Source organism: Equus asinus, chromosome 3, assembly GCF_041296235.1.
Source record: "Equus asinus isolate D_3611 breed Donkey chromosome 3, EquAss-T2T_v2, whole genome shotgun sequence".
Classification (NCBI taxonomy): Eukaryota; Metazoa; Chordata; class Mammalia; order Perissodactyla; family Equidae; genus Equus; species Equus asinus.
In genome coordinates, this window is record NC_091792.1 from 141,451,256 (window position 1) to 141,463,448 (window position 12,193).

Here is a 12,193-nt window from a genome sequence, read left to right on the forward strand (position 1 = left end):
TTTGGACACACTAAGGTTGTTGTCCTTATTAGTGATCCAAGGGTGATGTCGAGTGGGCACTTGGTTATGAGTCTGCAGTTCAGATGAAAGGTCTGCACTGTAGACGTAGAATTGAGAGTCCTTGGGGCACATGGATAGCAGGTTCGTGGAGGAGACTGCAAGGGAATAAGGACAGAGGAAGGACAAGCTCTGTGGACTTGGCTCCAGAGCATGCCAACATCTGGAGTTTGAGGAAACTGAGCAGGAGCGCTTGGGGATGTAAGAGGAATTCTCCTGGAACTCAAGAGAAGAAAGGGATTCAAGAAAGAGGGAGTGAACAACGATGTCAAATGCTGTTGGTAGGTCAAGAAAGAGGAGTTCTGGAAACTGATTACTGGATTTAGCATCATTAAGGTCATTGCTGCCTTGAGAAGAGCCATTTGTGGAGTGATGGGGACAAAAGCCTGAGTGGAGTGGGTTCAAGGAGAAGAATGTGAGATGCCGAGTGGGGGACAGATGACAATTAAGGGAAGTTCTGCTGTGAAAGGAAGGAGAGACATGGGGTGCAGGGCAGAAGGAGATGGATGGAAAGAGAGAGTTTTGTTTAAAATACGGAAAAATTCCTGCATGTGTGTATGCTTGTAAGATAGCCCACGGAGGAGGAACATTGATAATGCAGGAAGAGAATTTGTGAAGCCCTGACTTCAAGACTATGCAATGAGGTAATGCAAAATGATTATGTAGATTGGCTAGCAACACAGAAATACAAATGGTATAATGTGGCAAAAACAACAACAGAATAGATGAAATGGAATGGACATATAAATGCAAATGAGTAAAATTTTATAAGCATTTGAGCAAAGAGGTGAGAGAAACATGCAGCATGATCACAGTTGCTTTGAAAGTAACAATTATGGGTAATTTTTTCCTCCTTTAATTTGTAATGATTCTGTAATATTGTTTTCTTAATATTATAAAAATATTTTTTAAATGAAATTAATCAACGTTTGTAACCTTGTACTGTACAAACACGGTAGTGGAAAGTAAGACTGTGCAGATGGAATTTATAATGGATTTTTAAGTTGATCTGTTTGATTTGTTCATTCATCCAAAACAGTGAGTGTTTATTGAGCACCTACTACGTGTAAGCACCGGGATAAAGTGGTGAATGAGGCAGCTTGAGGTCCCAGTCCTCAGGACCAAACTCCAGTTATCAGAGCACAGTGGGCAACCCAGTCAGACTTGAAAGATAGAGACTGGGAGAGCCAGATGACATTCATTCTCTGGAAAAAGCATTCCTTATTTCCAACAGCTGTGCTGCTCACACCTGCCCTTTATGTACGTGAAACCTTGATCCAGGCCTGGGTGGTCACCACCTATTACCTTCACAGGGACCTTTGCAATCTCTGGTCTGCCTGCCTTCCCGGCCCCTCCCTACTCTCCAGATCCATATTGCTGCTGAGATTCTACAAGGTTGGCCTGCCTTGGCTATGAGTCTTGTGTTGGCATCACCCACACTCCCAGCTACAATGCAGCCTTGTGTGCACATGGAAAATTCCTTTCCCAAGGCTGTGTCCAGTGCCAAAGTTTGTGTTCTCAACCACACTAAATCACCTCCAGATCCCTGAGCTCTATCATCTCCAGGGGCTGCCAGTATGCCCATCTTACACCAACGACAACAGTCCTTGGAAAACAACATGGGAGCATGAAATAGCACAGTGGTTGTGATGATTTTTAGATACTCCCTAAACTCAATCTTGGGACCACTCAACAGGAGATGGCAGTCTTTGGTACTCAAAGGTACTAGAAACTTCAGAAATAATCACTTGTTCCAGTCTCTTAGGGAAAATAAGAAATAGTGCCAAGACATGAATAAAATGCCATTCATATATATTGAGAGGCAACATAGTAGGAGAAGGGCAAGGATTTTGATGTTAGATAGACTTAACTTCTTGACTTAATTGCTGATTTGCTGTGCATGCTAGGGCCAGAAACAAAACCTCTGTGCTCCTCAGTTTTCTCACTTGTAAATGAGAGTAATGCCATTGTCATCAGGAGAAGAGGAATTAAGCATAAAGTACATAACACAGTGGAGGTGCTTAATCAAGGATAATTTTATTATTTCTTCTGCGCTCTTACAGAAGATGTGGTAGTAACAGTGTGAGCACATGCTTGTGCATATGTGCGTGAGCATGTGGTCCCAGCTTGAACCCATCTGAGAATCATCCACGTCTGGTAAAGGGTGAACCTCCAGGAGCGAGCTTGCAGGAAGGTGTTCTAGTGGAAGGAGGATGCATGGACAGTTTGGTCAGATGCTCCTAGATGGGGAAAGAGGGAGTCAGCCTTGGACACTGGTCCCTGACCTGCTCCCATCCCTGGTCCCAGAGATGTGAGTTGGAGGAGGGACTGCAGGAAGACACCAAAAAAGTTATTTTTATGAAGTGCTGTGTGGTAGAGAGAAGTGCAGAATGGAGAAGGCATCTCCTACTTCTGAGAGGCTATCAAGGTGCTAGTTCAGGGGGCATTGGGAGTGTGCAACGCCACATTACACATCAAGTCTTCGTAGCCTTGCGGTGGCAGAAGGCAGCAGCTTGGGCAAGGCAGCGTTCTCAGGAAGGGAGGTGCCATTCTCAATGGCTTTTGAACATCAAAGAAGAGGGTTGGACAGTTTTTCTTGAGCTCACCTGGGATATCCCCAGGGATGCAGAGACATTACTGATGGGACTTTGAGGGGAACAGGAGTCTTGCTTTACCAAGTAGGGATGATCTGTAGCTTATTGCTGTAAATGTGCTCCATGAGCTGGTCCTGGGCCTCTTTGCACTGGATTCATTCCTTGCCTTTCCGCCACTCTGCTCTGTGTTACGGGGGCTGCCCTTGCAGGCTGTGTTTCAGAGGTCCCTTTTTAAGGACTGAAAGTTTGTGTCTCCCTCAAATTGAGATCCTAACCCCCAATATAATGGTATTTGGAGGTGGGGTCTTTGGGAGGTGATTAGGTCATAACAGTGGAGCCCACATGAATGGAAGTAGTGCCCTTGTAAAAGAGACCCAGAGAGCTCCCTTACCCCTTCCACCGTGTGAGGATACAGAGAAAAGAGGACCATCTCTGAACCAGGAAGTGGGCTCTCACCAGACACTGAATCTGCTGGCGCCTTGATCTTGGATTTCCCAGGCTCCAGAACTGTGAGAAATAAACGGTTGCTGTTCAAGCCTCCTGGTCTATGGTATTTTTGTTATAGCAGCCTGAACTGACTAAGAACCCCTGTAGCACTGGGCTTCTGGCCAAGTTCAGCCAATGAGAGGCTCTAGCAGGAGATGGGGGGTTGAGAGGAAGGAAGAAGCCGGTGTCTGGATAGCTCTTCCCGCATTGACTCTGTCTTTTCCCTGGCTCCAGCTCACCAACAAACAATCCCATCACATGTCTGGCTTGTTACAGGTCACCCTGGTCCTTGGCTCTGTGACTTGGCCTCTCCTCTTGCTCTCCAGCCTCAAGACAGTAGTGACCCCTGGCTGATGCTCATCCCCGGATTGCCTCACTGTCTCCCATTTGGCTTTCTGCTCCTCCATCACCAGTATGACCAGTTTCCTGTGTCATAGAAACTGGAAATGGCATCTGCTTTCCTAGTTAGACTCTATGGCTACAGCATCTTCTTTCCCATGGGCCTGAGGAATCTCAGGTTCTCTCTATTTTGATATACAGATAAATATGGAAGAAGAGAATGATATAAATTTTATGAGATGCTAAAAATGACTCCCACTTGAGTTATTCAAGTCTTACTAATCCAAGCATCTCCCTACCTCCAACATCCCCAGGAAATAGCAGGCTTGTTCCAAAAACCCAAAAAGTTGATTCTCTGGTCTCTCTTCCCTCAGCTTGAGTTCATATGGACTCTGACTCGCACCATTCGCATCCCACTGAGGTTAGGGCATTTGATTCCATTTCAAATTTACTTCCTTCTTGTGGGTAGACAGTTACAGTAATGGCTCCCAATGGAACCAGGGCTCCCTCTCCATACCCTGGGACGGTCCCCTCCCACATTGACTCGGAGCTCAGCTATGCAACTTGCTTTTGCTAATGGGACAGCAAATATAACACAAGCAGAGACTGGAAAAATAATTGTGAGTTGAGCCTTTCCTTCTGTCTTGTTGCTTTTGGATCCCAGCCACGATGTGAAGAAGCTGAGGCCAGTCTCTGGAGAGGCACGGCCCAGCTAATGGCCAGCATCAATTGCTAGAAAAGTGAGTAAGGTCATCTCAGATGACCCAACTACATTTTGAGGTGTTGACTCAATGCAGTCAGATGACCCAGGTGAGATGAGCAGAAGAACCACCCAGCTGAGCTCAGACCGAACTGCTGACCCTCAGAAGCATGAGGAAATAAAATGGTGGTTGTTTTCAACCACTGAGTTTTGGGGTGGTATGTTATGCAGCAAAGGATAACTCACACAATTCTCTTTCTACTTTTTTGCCTTTTTTTTTTTTTTTTTTACCAATGACTAGCACTATCATCCTGTTAACCGCCTCTGGAGGACAGAGCCCTCTGCCCCTCACAGCCACCTCAGCTGACCTTTTACTACAGGGAACCTCATCCTCCACCCAGAAGCATGGGTTCCATCGGCAAAGACGCAATGGCTATCCCTGTACTGCTTCCCCTCAAGAGTTAAGCCCTGACTTCATTGTATCCTAAGTTTCCTTTAAAAATTTTTTTTGGAAAAAAATGTGGTTTTGCTTCCAAATGATGTTCCAAAGCTCTCTGGCTCACCAAGGAGTAATCCCTCAGCTGGAAAACGCAGCAACGCTGCTATTTTAGTATGGCACCGGGCCTCCGGCTTCTTGGTTCTGCCAGGGCTGCCGATGCTTCCTTATGGAAAACTAAATCAACTGCCTAAGATATAGAGACTCATCCCAAAGGGATAGTTCAGAAACGAGAGGCCCTCTGCCTTCTTTCCATTCTGCCTCTTTCTGCCCAACCCCTCGCTCCTGCAGCCAAAGATGGGTTTTCTTCCTCTGGAGCCATGAACTTCTAACCTGTCTAAGTGGAGGCCCATCTGTTGTCCCTGACCCTTTAGCCTCTCCCCACACTCGTCCTAATTGTTCTCTGATGAAGGCTGAACGTAAGCCTATGTAACACTCCAAAAATGCACGGCTGGCCGACCAAACATTAACAAGAGAGACAGCTATGAGAAAACAATATGCCTGTTTGCTCAACCTCCCTTTCTGCCGGCAGACTAATGCTGGAAACCTTCCCACTCTCCGAGGGAAGAGGTGCTTTGCAAATCCTGCCAAGTGTCAAAATGGATGGTGTTTGAACAGCTTCCTCCGGCTTGTGCTGTTTTTCAGACTGTCCCTTGGTAGAAACTCCCGTGGATTCTGTGCATAAAACATCTCCCCTGGACCCAGTAAAGGGAGTGGTTTGAGGATGGATAGCTTGCTCAAGCACTGCCCTTCCCTGACAGAAGATCAGTGGGCAAAGGTCACCAAGCAGAAGAGGCCGTCTCAGGTCCTGGAGACAACTCGTCACCACAGGGAAAGGCACTGGGGCTGGAGGGAGACCAACAGGTTCGGGGCCCGGGCCAGTGGTCTAAATGTCAGCTGTGACCACCTCTCAGGAAATGCATTCGGGATCCAAGATTCCTAGGCCTCCCCAAAGTGGGTCAAAGAATGCTCATGCTGGCAGTAATGGACCTGGCACCACTTGCCTCTCTCCCTCCACCCAAAGTTCCAGGAGCATTCCCTTCGGGTCTCGTGTCTTCAGGGAAGCCTTCCTTGTCCCACTACCAGTCAGCTCATCCCTGGAATCTGTTCATCTCTGTCTCCCTCTTTTGCGGCCCCTGCTATATCCTGGACATTCTCCCATGAGGAAGTCTACACTTGATTACACTTACTGGTTTGCAGGTTCGTCTCCTTTGAGTGGACTGTGCCTCCGACAGAGAGGGGACATATTGTATTTACTCCATATCCCTGGCTACCCACTCAATGCATGTCCTTGGTAGGTACTCAGTAATGTTTCCCAAGTAGATGAATGATCCACCACATTTTCCATTTAACTCAGAGAAGATAGCATGCCCAAGGTCACCCAGCAGGTGAGAGCCCGAGCCTGGATTCGGATCCAGGTTTGTCCAAATCTAAAACCTGAGCCATTCCAATACTCCACCTGGCCTCCCCAGTTAGCGACCCCTGCCTACCACACACATGCACATGCGCACACACGCCTGTACGCACACTTACAAACCACAGGAGAGCATGGGTCGAATTAGAGAACATCAGAGATGGAAAAGATCTAAGACACCACAGAAACCAATTCAGTTATTTAACAAATTAGGAAACTGAGGCCAAAGGGATTAATCATTTGTGTGAGTCAACGTGCTTTGGACCTACTTTAAAATTTGGTCTAGGGCTCTTCCTGTTGACAATCCTATTCAATTTGATTTAACCCGTAGCCCCGTGGAAGATACACATCTGAGTGAGAGGCAGTTCCTGCCTTCAGAGAGATTGCAGTGTAGTTGGGAGAGAAACACAAACACAGCTATAAATCCAGGGCAGGATGGGAGGGATCCAAAGTGGTTCAGGCCCTCAGAGGAGACAGAGATCGCATTCCACTTAGAAGAGCCAGGAAAGGCTTCACACAGGAGATGACACTGAGATGAGCCTTAGAAAAGGGCTCTATGAGGAAAGTTCAGGCGGAGGGCACAGCACAAGCAATGGTGGGGAGGTGGGGAAGAGCGTCCTGAGTACCAGAGGAATGGAACATGGAAGTCTGCCCAAGGCAAGCGCTTTACCTGAAGGGGCAGGACTGGAGGTGAGGCTGACGGTGGGGGGGGGGGGGCAGGGGGGTGGTACTGGGGCGTGCTTCAGGGTGATGACAGTGGGTAGGACACCGACACGTCTCCACCTGGTATCTCAGAGGAGAGATGCTGCTGACAAGCCCCTTTGGGGAAGTGAGCAAAAGGGACGGAGACCTGGGGTTACAGAGCAGTAAGAGAAAAAGAAAAGCTAAGGGATTTGGATGGATGTGAACAGAGTTCTTTAGGCTGCAAGAGAGGGCAAGGGGGATCCCATTTTAAGGCACTAATATGCTTTCTCGTCTGTTTCCCACTCTCCAGGATTCACCCTAGATGTCCACCTGCCTGTAGGAGGAGGGATGACTGTGTGCCCTGAGGAGGGGCAGGAGAAAGGGGGGGAGGGGAAGCTGTGTGTGCTGATTCGTATTAGGTACGGAAGGGATTCTGTGAGAAGGACCCAGGCAACGGCAGCTTCGGTCATTCAAAATAGGATTATACAGAAAGTTCCAGCCTTAGGAGCCAGAGCATTGTCTTGAGAAGGGATTTTCCAAATTCTTCTTCCTCCTCCCACAGTGCATCAAGACCAAGCCTAAAGCTTGGAGTTCTTCCATAAACAGAGGAAGACACCAAAGCCAGTCATTTAGGGGTCACGCGGGTCAGAAAGGAGGAAATGAGAAGCGCAGGACAAGCCCACCCTCTTTCTGTACCTGAGAATCTTAAAAAAAGAGGAGGAAGTGGACACATCGAGAATAGCCAGGCAATCAGCAGAACTGTCCTTTGGTCCCCAACTCCGGGCCTGCAGAGGGAGGGTGTTAGACAAGTGAATGTCACCCTTGGGACGCTGGGAGGAAGTCACATCACCAGCCACCCTGTTAGAACCCAGGGCACAGCCACAGAAAAGAAACTCCGAGGGGTCAGCCTGGGGGAGGCCTGGAGGTCAGCTTCCCTGGGCACCCTCCGTCCCATGGGGTGCAGGTGAAGAGTTGGGAGCCAGTGGGCTCACCAAGGGGCCTGCTACTTTGAGACAAGCTGCCCTTCCAGCTTACAGACTGGAGAGCCAACGGGAAGGGCTTTAGGGCTGCGGGCCTGCTGAGGCCGAGACACCAAACCGTCACCAGGAGCATTGTCTGGGCTGGAAGAATGGGCCACACTTTCATTACTGGAGGCTGGGAGCTCAAGTACGACCCAGGCAAAAAAAGCGCATCTCCCCAAGACCAGTGGACAGCACACATCACTGCCCCAGGGCCGTGAGGGGAGAAAGTCCACACCACTGGGCCTCTAGGGTGGGGACAGAGGAAGCAGAGTCCCTCAGAGACAGTGTTTTTTCCTGAAGCATGAACATTATCTGAAGGGTTTTAAATACCACACAAAGTTAAACTGGGTTGGACGGTTAGTCTATCCTCCCCATCCCACTAACTAGTGGGTGGGGCTCAGAGCAGAAAGACCGGATTCGTTCTAAGCAAAATGATGATACTCTATTTTCCCTCCACATCCGATATGCGATGTGAGTTATATTTGTGCAACTGGCTACTCTGAGTTCCTGGGACATCAGAGCCAGCTGTAAGCTAGACTCCTACAGCCTCGAGAGGGACCCCAGCGGGCCTGTGAGGAAGGGTTCCCAGCTGCCCTTACAGGGTGGGTTCCATGTGGGAGCCTTCCTGGCGGAGCTGCGGGACTCACGTCCTACAGAGTGGCCTTGTGCAGAGGGGCCTGAGCAAGAGGTGGGGTCTCTCTCTGCTCCATGGGTGGGAGCCAGGAGTCGGGCTGGCCAGGGGTGCGGAAGGAGGGAGTTCTGCCGTAGTGGGAGCTAAGAAGAAGAAGAAGAAAAAGGAAGGCATGTAAGATGTCAGAAAGGGACTTAGGAAGATGAGAGGTGCAGGCTTGATGCCCAGGAGAGGACCCCAGCCTGGGCCAGGGTCTTTGTCCAGAGTGTGGAAAACAGCGCACAGTGGTGAAGGGAAGCAGAATGCCCAGTGGGGATACGCTGAAAACTTGTGGGGGAAAAATTTGTGGATAGAAGAGGGCAAAGAGAAAGAAAGGGGGAGATGGAGGGGAAAGTGAACAATAATGACGCCATGTATTTATTGCTAATGACTCCTGCAGCGCTCGCCCTGCGCAGACATTTAGGCATGTGGCTGGGGGAGTTTGTTTGCAAGGGTGTGAGGCCAAGAGGAACGCCCCCCGGGCCTCACGGGGCAACAGCGAATGCAGCAGGCCTGCTCGGATGGTTGGGAGGGGACACTCACCGCGGCAGGGCTTCCCCAGCCTGTCCCCTGGTCCCCACCGTCCCCGGGCAGCAGCAGGGCCCCTCGGCAGCCGGCGTTCCGCGGGGCACTGCTGCCCCCTCCCGGGAGAGGCTCGCAGCCCTTCTTGTTTCCGCGCCGCTGTGCCGGCCCCCTCGCCCTCCCGGCTGCGGCGCGGGCTGCCAGCCAGCTGTAGGGCCACCCCCTCAGGTGTCCGACCCTGCCCCTCCCACCCAGCCCCTCTTCTGCACCTGCCTTTCAAATCGCTTCAGTCCATCCTCTCTCTCCGAGCCGCATCCCCGTGTCTTCTCCGGTAGTTCCACTCTCTCGTCCCCCACACTGTGGAGCTTGGTGATTAAGGGTGCCACCGTGGGCTCAGACGGCGGGTTAGGGCCCCCGCTCTGCCAGATTCTGGCCGGGTTTCTAAGCTCCCTGGGTCTCAGGCTCACTGGCGGAATAGGGTTGCAGTAAAGATGCTTGTCAAGCCGCGGCTCCATGCGTGGCACAGGATGAGCACTCAGGAAACGGGGTCATTATTGTTCACCGTCCTCTCCAACTCCCTCCCTCTTTCTGCCCTCTTCTGTCCATAGAAGCTCAGACTGGGATTTTCCCCACAATTTTTCAGCCTATCCCCACTAGGCATTCGGCTTCCCTACACCACTGTGGATCATTTTCTAAGCTCTGGACACGTGGCAGAAACTGAGGCTCAGCTTTGGGGCCTCTCATGGGCATCAAGCCCGCACCTCTCATCTTCCTAAGTCCCCTTCTAGCATCTTACTTGCCTTGCGTTTTCTTCTCCTTGTTAGCTCCCACTGCTGCAGAACTCCCTTCTCTCCGTCACACAGACCTTCTCTCCTGATCCTTAATTCTCCTTTACTTCTGTACTGACCTCTCTGTCTTCCTGCCCCATCAGCCCCCTGAGCCTGCTCTGGCCACGTCCCCAGTGACCTCTTTGCCCTTCAACCCAATACCCGCTTCTCGGACCTTATTTGATGGCTCTGCAGCATCCATGCTACTGACGGTTCTTTCTGTAAATCCTCTCTTGAATTTTCTGGGACACTCCCTGTGCTTTCCCTGTGACCTTGAACCCAGTCCTCATCGGTTTCCTCGCTGGCTCCCTTTTGTCCACCAGCACCAGCCACAGGACTCCCTCCTAGCCTTCTCTTTTCATTCTACACACCCACCTGAGGGGTGTGATTCCAGCCCCCGACACACACACACACACACACACACACACACACGTGGGGCTCCATCTGCTCACCAGTCTGTCTCCAGCTCAGATCCTCGCCAGCCTCCATACCCATCCATGCAGGCGAACACTGGTCATCTCCATGTGGATGGCAAGAGATGCCACCAACTCTACAGGTCCCAAACTGTATTTCTCCCCCAAATGGTTCAAATTGGCTCCAAATCTGGGAGATATTTTTAACTACATTCCTCTCTCTTACTCATCCCTCTTACCATCCAACCCAACTCCACATTCTTTTTTTTTAGGAAGATTAGCCCTGAGCTAACATCTGCCACCAATCCTCCTCTTTTTGCTGAGGAAGATTGGCCCTGAGCTAACATCTGTGCCCATCTTCCTCCACTTTATATGTGGGATGCCTGCCACAGCCTGGCTTGATAAGCGGTGTGTAGGTCTGCCCCCGGGATCCAAACTGGCAAACTCCGGGCCACCAAAGCAGAGCATGTGAACTTAACCGCTGTGCCATTGGGCCGGCCCGAGCTCCACATTCTATTGATTCCATCTTATTCTACCTTATTGCCTAGAATCCGCCTTTCACTGCTGTGGACTCAACAACAATTTCGTGGGTGCTTGTTATGTGCCAGGTACAGCTCTGACCATTCTGCACGCACGGCCTCATTGACTTCTCGTACTAATCTCGTGGAGATGGGAAGGAATCAAGGCATGGAGAAGTCATTTGCTCAGGGTCATATAGATAATAAGTGGCAAAGCCCAGATGGGGCCCAGGTCTTGCAGACAGCAAAGCCCTTGTTTTTTAGCACGGTTATGCAGATTACATCAGCATCTTATCATTCCTTGCATAGATCGTCCCATCTCTTTCTTACTAGTTTTCCTGACTTCAGTCTTCCCATCCCTTCAGTGTAGCTGTCAACAAGGTGACTTCCACTCTGTTGCTTCCTAAAACTAAACCTCAATCCTGAGACTCTCCTCAAAGCCCTTCAGTGGGCTCTGCTGCTCTTAAGCTAAAATCCACACTCTGGAATTTCTTCCTACCCTTGTACCCAACTTATTTCCTACTTATCTTTCATAATCTGCAGAGAATTGTCTCTGGATTCCCAAGATGGATCAGGTGATTTATCAGTTAGCACTAGATTCAACTACATGGCACAGAAACTCCAATTAACAGTGGCTTAAATAAGATAGTTAATGCCTCCCTCTTAAAGAGTTTGTAGCAGGCAATTCAGGATTGGTATGGTGGCTCCACTTTATCACCAATGACCCAGGATCCTTTTGTCTTTCTGCTCCACCATTCCTAACATGGGTTCTGTCTTTAATGTCTCCTCTTGGCTGCAAGATGACTGCTGCAGCTCTAGCTATCACAACGACATTCCTAGGAGCAGGAAGAAGGAAGGGTCAAGGGCCAAAGTGTGTGCCTCCCAGCTGGTTCGGCTGCTTTAATAAGCTTTCCCAGAAGTTCCAACTTCTGCTTATATATCTTTGGTCTCTCAAAGAGAGAAATTTCCCAAAAGAGAAGTTGGAGAAAATTTTTGAGTTGGGTCCATTGGAAACCCCAATGGATATGGGATAGACAACTAGATGTCTCTGCCCAATTTCCTTCCTTTACATCCCCTTGGCACTCCTGCTTACATCTGCCATTGCTCTTTCCAGACATGTCAATGTAAATACCTGCCTATCGATTTCTCTCTCATACCAGTCTGAAGACAGTGCACAGGACAGCACCTTGCACACAGTAGGTGCTCAGTATAGCTTTGCTGCTGAAGGTCCTCTGCATTTAAAGAGGTCACAGAACTCTGGATCGCAGACCTGGTCCTGAATCTGATCATTGTGCCACGGTCACGTAAGAGAATGTCCTCGTTCTTAGGAGATATATGCTCTAGTGGCTGAGGATGGAGGTCGTGATGTCTGTAACTTACTCTTAAAGGTTCAGCAATAATAAGATGTATTATATTTAGATATAGATGCTTTATATGTATATATAGGATAT

The 12,193-nt window shown here is 49.6% G+C and overlaps 1 long non-coding RNA gene across 2 annotated transcripts; it reads right to left on the reverse strand.

Annotated features, from left to right (window-relative positions):
- Positions 1-2,073: 2,073 nt before the first annotated feature.
- On the reverse strand, positions 2,074-10,195 carry LOC139044883 (uncharacterized). Of its 2 annotated transcripts, XR_011502289.1 has the most exons (4): positions 9,258-10,195; positions 7,467-7,555; positions 3,043-3,158; positions 2,074-2,297 (listed from the first exon to the last, which is right to left on the reverse strand). It is a non-coding gene; the product is annotated as an uncharacterized lncRNA (long non-coding RNA). The 2 variants fall into 2 exon arrangements; XR_011502290.1 differs by lacking the exon at positions 7,467-7,555 and having other exon boundaries at positions 9,258-10,184.
- Positions 10,196-12,193: the final 1,998 nt, after the last annotated feature.